Genomic DNA, 8,687 nt, shown 5'->3' with positions numbered 1-8,687 from the left:
GATTTCACACAGTTCTGACAACTTGTCCGACCACCCTGCAGGAGAGACTGGATCTGAGACAATGATGCTTCATCAGTAATAGGCAGGACCACGTATTGGTGGGACTGCTTAGCTATACACAGTTCCAGCTACTACTTCAAACTTAAACTACAAAGATGGACTTGAGGTTGTCTAAGTTGAGGTTTCTATTGCTGTGAAGAGACACCATGACCACAGCAAAAGAAAATATTTAATTAAGGTGTAGCTTACAGTTCAGAGGTTCAGTCCATTATCTTCATGGCAGGGAGTGTGGTAGGTTGCAGGCAGACATGGTGCTGGCACATGTTGATCAGAAGGCAACAGGAAGTGGGCTGTGACACTGGAAGTAGCTTGAGCATAGAAGAACCCAAAGCCCACACCCACAGTGACACACTTCCTCCAACAAGGCCACCCCTCCTAATAGTGCCACTCCCTTTGAGGGCCATTTCCTTTCAAACCACCACAAAGTGGGAGGGGGTCATTGGATTTTCTCATTCCTTAACTCACCCCAATGTGGCTACATTGAATAAATGTCTGTCTCTCCCTCTTGCCTTTTTCTCTCATCTTCCCTCTGCCCTTTCCTGTCTTAGTCTCTTAAAATGGCTTAATGAAGGTAAGTAGCTGAGCCTGGCTTGTTAGGGCTTCCCGGGCATAAGCTCTAACCCTAATAACTCTTATAATAATAATAAGCCTATATAATCCTATGCTAATGACCACAATAAAAGCTGCAGGGTTGGTGTTCCTATCTTTGACCAATAAGGGATCCAGGTCCAGCTCTATGTATGTATTCTAAATGAATTTTCAAAGAACAGATCCACAGTCAGGCTTGGTAGTGTATGCCTTTAATCCCAGCACTGGACAGAGGCAGAGGAATCTCTGAGTTTGAGGCCAGCCTGGTCTACAGAGCAAGTTCCATGACAGCCAGAGCTGTTATATAGAGAAACGTTGTCTCAAAACCCCACAAAACAAAACAAACAAACAAACAAAAAACAAGAAAAAACATGTACATTTCAGAAACAAAAATTATCCAGAAAGAAAGTCTAGGACGTAGGAAAAATGATGAACTGAGAAATTGTCAAAATTACATAAAATGACATAGGATAACAAAGCAATGTAAGTCCAGATGTGGAAGACAGAAGTTAAAGAATCTTCATATCTCTATTTGGAGTTAAAGCATTAAGTTCAGACAAATTGGTAGAGTTAAGGCTGTTGACCCACTAGCTGGGTGTGGTGATTCACCCTTTAATCCCAGCACTCAGGAGGATGAAACAGGTGGATCTCTGAACTCAAGGCCATCCTGGTCTATAAAGCAAGTTCCAGGACAGCCGGGCTACACAGTGAAACCCTGTCTTGAAAAAAAAAAGAAAGAAAGAAATGAAAAACTCCATTAAAGAAAGGGAAGAAAAGAAATGCAAGAAACAATTCAAAGAGTGAAGGTTTGAAAGCTGAAATAGAGACAATAAAAAAAGTCTGAGGGAATTCTGGAAATAGAAAAGCTAGGTAAATGATCAGGAAATGCTGATGCAAGTATAACTGACAGAAAACAAGAGATAGAAGAGAGAATCTCGGGCGCTGAAGATAAACTAGAGGGAATAGATTCATCGACCAAAGAAAATCTTAAGTCCAACAAGTCCCCATAACAAAGTATCTAGGAAATATGGGGCACTCTGAAAAGGTCAACCCTAAAAGTACTAGGTATAGAAGAAGGTGAAGAAATCCAACTCAAAATTGCAGAAAATATATTTAACAAAATCAAAGAAGAAAACTTTACAACCTAAAGAAAAACATGTTAATGAAAGTACAAGAAGCTTACAGAATACCAAATAGAGTGAACCACAAAAAAGTCCCACATAATAATCAAAACACCAAACATACAGAATACAGAAAGAATATTAAGAGCAACAAAGCAAAAAGTCCAAGTAACATATAAAGGCAAACCTATCACAATTACACCTGACTTCTCCATGGAAACTCCAAAAGCCAGAAGGTTCTGGATAGATATTCTACAAATACTAAGAGACCGTGAATGCTAGCCCAGACTACTATATCCCAGCAAAGCTTTCACTCATGATAGATGGAGAAAACAAGATATTCTATGACAAAACCAGATTTAAACAATGCATATCCACTAATCCAGCCCTACAGAAAATATTGGAAGGAAAACTCCAACCTAAGAAAGTTAACTACACTCACAAAAACATAGGCAATAGATAATCCCATTTTACCAAAAGCCAAAAGAAAAAGCAGGGTAAATACACACACACACACACACCACCGCCAACAACAACAGTAACAAATTCAAAACAAACAAGAATTAGCAATCAGTGGTCCTTAATTTCCCTCAATATTAATGGTCTTTACTCATCTATAAAAAGACACAGGCTAACAGAATGGAAATGAAGACAGAATCCACCCTTCTGTTGCATACAAGAAACACACCTCAACTTCAAAAACAGACATTACCTCAGAGTAAAGGGTTGGGAAAAGATTTTTCAATCAAATGGATCCAAGAAACAAACTGGTATAGCTATTCTAATATCTAATAAATTAGACATCAAACTAAAATCAATCAAAAGAGACAAAGAAGGTCATTTCATATTCATCACAGGAAAAATCTATCAGGATGAAGTCTCAATTCTGAACATCTATGCCCCACATGCAGAGGTACCCACATTCGTAAAAGAAATATTAAAACTCAAATCTTACATAAAACCTCAAACACTTATAGTGGGAGACTTCAACACCCCATTCTCACCACTATACAGGACTAAACTTAACAAAGAAACAAAAGAACTAACAAAAGTTATGACCCAAATGTGTTTAACAGACATCTATAGAACATTCTATCCAAACAAAAAAGAATATACCTTCTTTTCATCACCACATAGAACCTTCTCTAAAATTGACCACATACTCAGAAACATAACAAACCTCAAAAGATAAAAAAAAAAAAAAAAATGGAATAACCACCTTTATCTTATCAGACCACCATGCTTTAAAGTTGGAATTCAACAACAACACAAATTGCAGAAATCCTACAAACTCATGGAAACTGAACAATGTGCAATTGCACCATCTTCGGGTCAAGGAAGAAAGAAAGAAAGAAATTAAAGGCTTCCTAGAATTCAATGAGAATAAAGACACAATATACTCAAACTTATGGGACACTTTGAAAGCAGTACTGAGATGAAAGTTCATAGCACTAAGCACCCAAATGAAGAAACTGAAGAATAGTCACATTAGAGAATTAACAACACAACTGAAAACTCTAGAACAAAAAGAAGCAAATTGATAATCAAATTGAGGGCTGAAATCAATGAAGTAGAAACAAAGAAAACAATACAAAGAATCAATGTAACAGAGTTTTTTCTTCCAGAAAATCAACAAGATAGACAAACCTTTATCCAAACTAATCAAAAGGTACAGAGAGAACATGAAAATTGGCAAATCAGAAATGAAAAGGGGGACATAAGAACAGGCATGGAGGAAATCAAGAGAATCTTCAGGTCTCTTTGAAAATCTGTACTCCACAAAATTTGAAAATTTAACAGAAATTTTCTGGATAGATATCACTTACCAAAATTAAATCAAGAACAGATAAACAATTTAAACATACCTATAACCCTTAATGAAATAGAAGCATTCATCAAAAGCCTCCCAACCAGAAAAAGCCCAGGGCCAGGTGGTTTCAACGCAGAATTCTTTCAGAAATTCAAAGAAGAGCTAATATCAATACTCCTCAAAGTGTTCCACACAATAGGAGCAGAAGGTTCATTACCAAACTCTTTTTACCGGCTACATTACCTTGGTACCCAAGCCATACAAAGACACAACTAAGAAAGAGAACTACAAACTAATATCCCTCATGAACATTGATGCAAAAATACTCAATAAAATACTGGCAACTTAATCCAAGAACACATCAGAGAAATCATCTACCATGATCAAGTAAGCTTCATCCCAGAGATGCAGTGATGGTTCAACATATGAAAATCTATCAATGTAATTTACCATATAAATAAACTGAAAAAGAAAAACCACATGATCATCTCACAAAATGCTGAAAAAGCCTTTGACAGAATCCAATACCCCTTCATAGTAAAGGTCTTAGAGAGATCAGGGATAACAGGAACATACCTAAACATAATAAAAGCAATATACAGAAAAAAAAAAACAACCAGCTTCAAACTAAATGGAGAGAAACACAATGCGATTCCTCTAAAATTAGGAACAAGACAAGGCTGCCCTCTCTCTCCATATCTCTTCAATATTGTACTTGAAGTTCTAGCTAAAGCAATAAGACAACAAAAGGAGATCAAGGGGATACAAATTGGAAAGCAAGAAGTCAAACTTTCACTATTTGCAGATGATATGATAGTTTACATAAGTGACCCAAAGAACTGTACCAGGGAACTCCTACAGCTGATAAACACCTTCAGCAAACTAGCAGGATACAAAATAAACTCAAAAAAAAAAATCAGTAGCCCTACTATATACAGACAACAAAGGGGCTGAGAAAGAAATCAGAGAAACATCACTTTTTGCAATAACCACAAACAACATAAAATATCTTGGGGTAATGCTAACCAAACAAGTGAAAGACCTCTATAGCAAGACCTTTATTTCTTTAAAGAAAGAAATTAAAGAAGATACCAGAAAATGGAAAGATCTCCCATGCTCTTGGATAGGTAGAATCAACAGTAAAAATGGCAATCTTGCCAAAAGTAATCTACAGATCCAACGCAATTACCATAAAAATCCCAGCACAATTCTTTACTGCCCTTTAAAGGATAATACTCAACTCTATATGGAAAATCAAAAGACCCAAGATAGCCAAAACTACCTTTACAATAAAGGAACTTCTTGAGGCATCACCATCCCTGACTTCAAGCTCTACTGTAGAGCTATAGTCATGAAATCAGCTTGATACTGGCACAAAAATAGACAGGTAGACTAACAGAATTGAATTGAAAACCCTGATATTAACCCACACACCTATGAACACCTGATTTTTGACAAAACAGCTAAAATTATACAATGGAAAAAAGGAAGCATCTTCAACAAATGGTGCTGACATTAACTGGATGCTGGTGTATAGAAGACCTCAGATAGATCCATATCTATTGCCATGCACAAAACTTAAGTCCAAAACATGAGATCAAAGACCTCAACATAAATCCAGCCACACTGAACCTCTTAGAGGAGAAAGTTGGAGGTAGCCTTGAACAAATTGGTACAGGAGAGAGCTTCCTGAACATCACACCAGTAGCACAGACACTGAGATAGAAAATTAATAAACTGGACCTTCTGAAACTGAGAAGCTTCTGTAAGGCAAAGGACACCATCAACAAGACAAATGACAGCCCACAGAATGGGAAAAGATCTTCACCAACCCCACATCTGACAGAGGGCCAATCTCCAAAATATACAAAGAACTCAAGAAGCTAGTTATCAAAACACCAAGTAATCCAATTTTAAAAATGGGGTACAGAACTAAATAGAGAATTCTCAATTGAAAGAAACTTAAGAAAGTGCTCAACATCCTTAACCATCAGGGAAATACAAATCAAAGCAACTCTGAAACTCTATCTTACTCTGTCAAAATGGCTACAATCAAAAATACCAAAGACAGTTTTTGCTGGAGAGGATGTGGAGAAAGGGGAACACTCCTCCACTGCTGGTGGGAATGCAAACTTGTACAGCCACTTGGGAAATCAGTATGGCCATTCCTCAGGAAAATGGAAATCAGTTTACCACAAGATCCAGCAATTCCACTCTTAGGCATATACCCCAAAGTTGCACATTCATGCAACAAGGACATCCGTTCGACTATGGTATGTACTCACTCATATACGGATTTTAGACATAGAGCAAAGGATCATAAGTCTATAATCCACACTGCTAGGAAGCTAGGAAACAAGGAGGAACTTAAGAGAGACATACATGGTCCCCCAGAGAAGGGGAAAGGGACAAGATCTCCCAAGACAATTGGGAGGGGGCAATGAGGGGAGAGGGAATCAGAAGAAAGAGAAGGGGAGAGGAGGACATGAAGGAGCAGGAAGATTGAGTTAGGGGAAGAATAGAGGAGAGCAAGAAAAGAGATAGCATAATAGAGGGAGCCATTTTAGGTTTAAAGAGAAAACTGGCACAAGGGAAATGTTCAGAGACCTACAAGGATGACCCTAACTAACAATCTAAGCAATAGTGGAGAAGCTATCTAAATGCCCTTCCCTGATAATGAGATTGATGACTACCTTATATGCCATCCTAGAGCCTTCACCCAGTAGCTAATGGAAGCAGAAGCAGACAGTCTCAACTAAACACTGAACTGAACTCCTGGAATCCAGTTATAGAGAGGGAGGAGTGATGAATAAAGGGGTCAAGACCAGGCTGGAGAAACCCACAGAATCAGCTGACCTGGAGAAGGGGGAGCTCATGGACTCCAGACTGATAGCTGGGAAACTAGCATAGAACCAACCCAGACCCCATGAACATGGGTGTCAGGAGGACTGGACAATCTATGGGGCCTCTGGTAGTGGATCAATATTTATCCCTAGTATACGATGGACTTTTGGAGCCCATTCCACATAGAGGGTTACTCTCTCAGCCTAGATACAAGGGGGGAGGACCTAGGCCCTGCTCCAAATGATATGTCAAACTTTGAAGATCCCCCATGGAAGGCCCCACCTCCCTGGAGAGCAGAAAGATGATGGAATAGGGGGTTAGTGGGGGGAAAGAGAGGAGGGGAGGGAGAAGGAACAGGGATTGACATGTTAAAAAAAAGTAAGTTTGTTTCTAATTTAAATTTTTAAAAAGAAAAAAGAAAAGGGAAGAAAAATAGCGTTTGCTGCAGGACTTCTAATGGTTTAAACCCAAGTCTGTGCAGTCTCTCTGGTGAATACCCCATAACCTTGTCTTGAATAAATTAATGAATGAATGAATCAATAAATAAATAAATAAAATTTGGTATCCGTTTATTAGGCTTAAAGAAAAACATTGCCATTGACTAAAAACAGTCAAAACAGCAGCTACATTATGTTTTTCTTTTTTTAAGTGCTATGCCATCAGGTAGATAAAAACAACAACCATCATGAAATAGCATGTGAAACCTGCTAGGATGACTCCAAAGAAGACAATGACTAGTGTTTAAGGATGTGAGGAAACCAGAAAATCTTCATGAACTACTTCCTGATGATGGGATTACACAACGATACAGTGCCTTTTGAACACAGCTGACACACTCCTAAAAGGTTAAACACTGTATCACCCAGGCCATTAGCAATTCTGTCCATGACAGAAGTGAACATGTGTCTCCACAGCTGGGCAGTGGTGGTGCACTTCTTTAATCCCAGCACTGGGAGGCAGAGGCAGGTCAAGCTGAGTTCCAGGCCAGGGCTGCAGAGAGAAAAACCAAAACAAGAAAGATGTGTCTACACAAAAGCTTTTGTCTAAATGTTCAGAAGCAACATTATTTGCAAGAGACCCAAAACAGAAATAACATCAATGTCATAGAAACAAAAACATATACAAAACTAAAACAAAAACAAACAACAAAAAGCACACAAGATTGTTGAAGTTAGAGCTTTCATGTTATTGTGTATACAAGAACTGGAAATTGTCAAACGAAAACATAGCAGGAAGTCTCAGTTTTACAGAAGTCATTGCATGGGTTTAGAGAGTTCCTATTCACGTGAACAAGAAGTTTGGGGGTGGTGATATTTTGTTTAATATCTAACAAATACTTAGCTTGTCTGAAGAGCAGAGTGCAAAGTTAGCCACACAAGTTAGCCATAGAGGACAGGCAGTGGTGGTACATACAAAGGCAGATGGATCTCTGTTAGTTTAAGGCCAGCCTAAGCTACACAAAATTGATCCAGTCTAAAAGAAACAGGGCTCACACAAAGGTTATCTCAGCACTGGGATTTCAAGCCTTTAATCCCAGCACTAGAGAGGAATAAGGCAGGAGAAGACAGGAGCTCAGTGCAGTCTAAGGTTTGGTCAACACAGGTGCAGTCTGAAGATACTGTCTGAGGACAGGATCGCCTATTCCATCTGAGCATTGGTAGAGGTGAGAACTCTCTAGTGGCTGCCCTCTTTGCTTCTCTGGTGTCTAGCTTTAACCCCAATATCTGTCTCTGAGTTTTTATTATTAAGCACCAAGAATCTGTGCTCCAATAGAGCTCAGTTGGTAAAAGTCTGCCTAGCAAGCACAGCAGGACATTTTTTTTTTTTTTTTGGCCACAATGGTACATATTCAAGGAAAGGGTGAGACTCTGTCAAAAAATTAAAAAATAAATAAATAAATAAGAAAAGGAAGGAAGGAAGAAAAGAAAAAAAGAAGAAGAAATGAAATCAATGAGAAAACAAAGAAAAAAGGAGATGCACACAACAGAGAGGAAATAGATTAAAAGCATGAAGGAGACATTTGAAAAATCAATAACCAGGGTAGGTGTGGGTGGCACATGCTGTTAATCAACAATGGCAGAAAAATCTCTGGGAGCTTGGTGTACATACTAGTTCCAGGACAGCAAGGGCTACAGAGTGAGCCTGTGTCTCAATAACAGAGAGAGAGAGAGAAGGAGAGAGAACCAATATACTTGTTAAACCTGCTCAACTTTATTAATAATTAAGAAACTTTAAATTAGCACCATAATGCTGTAATAGTTAAA

This window comes from Phodopus roborovskii, unplaced genomic scaffold, assembly GCF_943737965.1.
Source record: "Phodopus roborovskii unplaced genomic scaffold, PHOROB, whole genome shotgun sequence".
In the NCBI taxonomy this organism is placed as follows: Eukaryota; Metazoa; Chordata; class Mammalia; order Rodentia; family Cricetidae; genus Phodopus; species Phodopus roborovskii.
The sequence above is the reverse complement of the archived record's forward strand: the minus strand, read 5'-3'. Positions refer to the sequence as shown.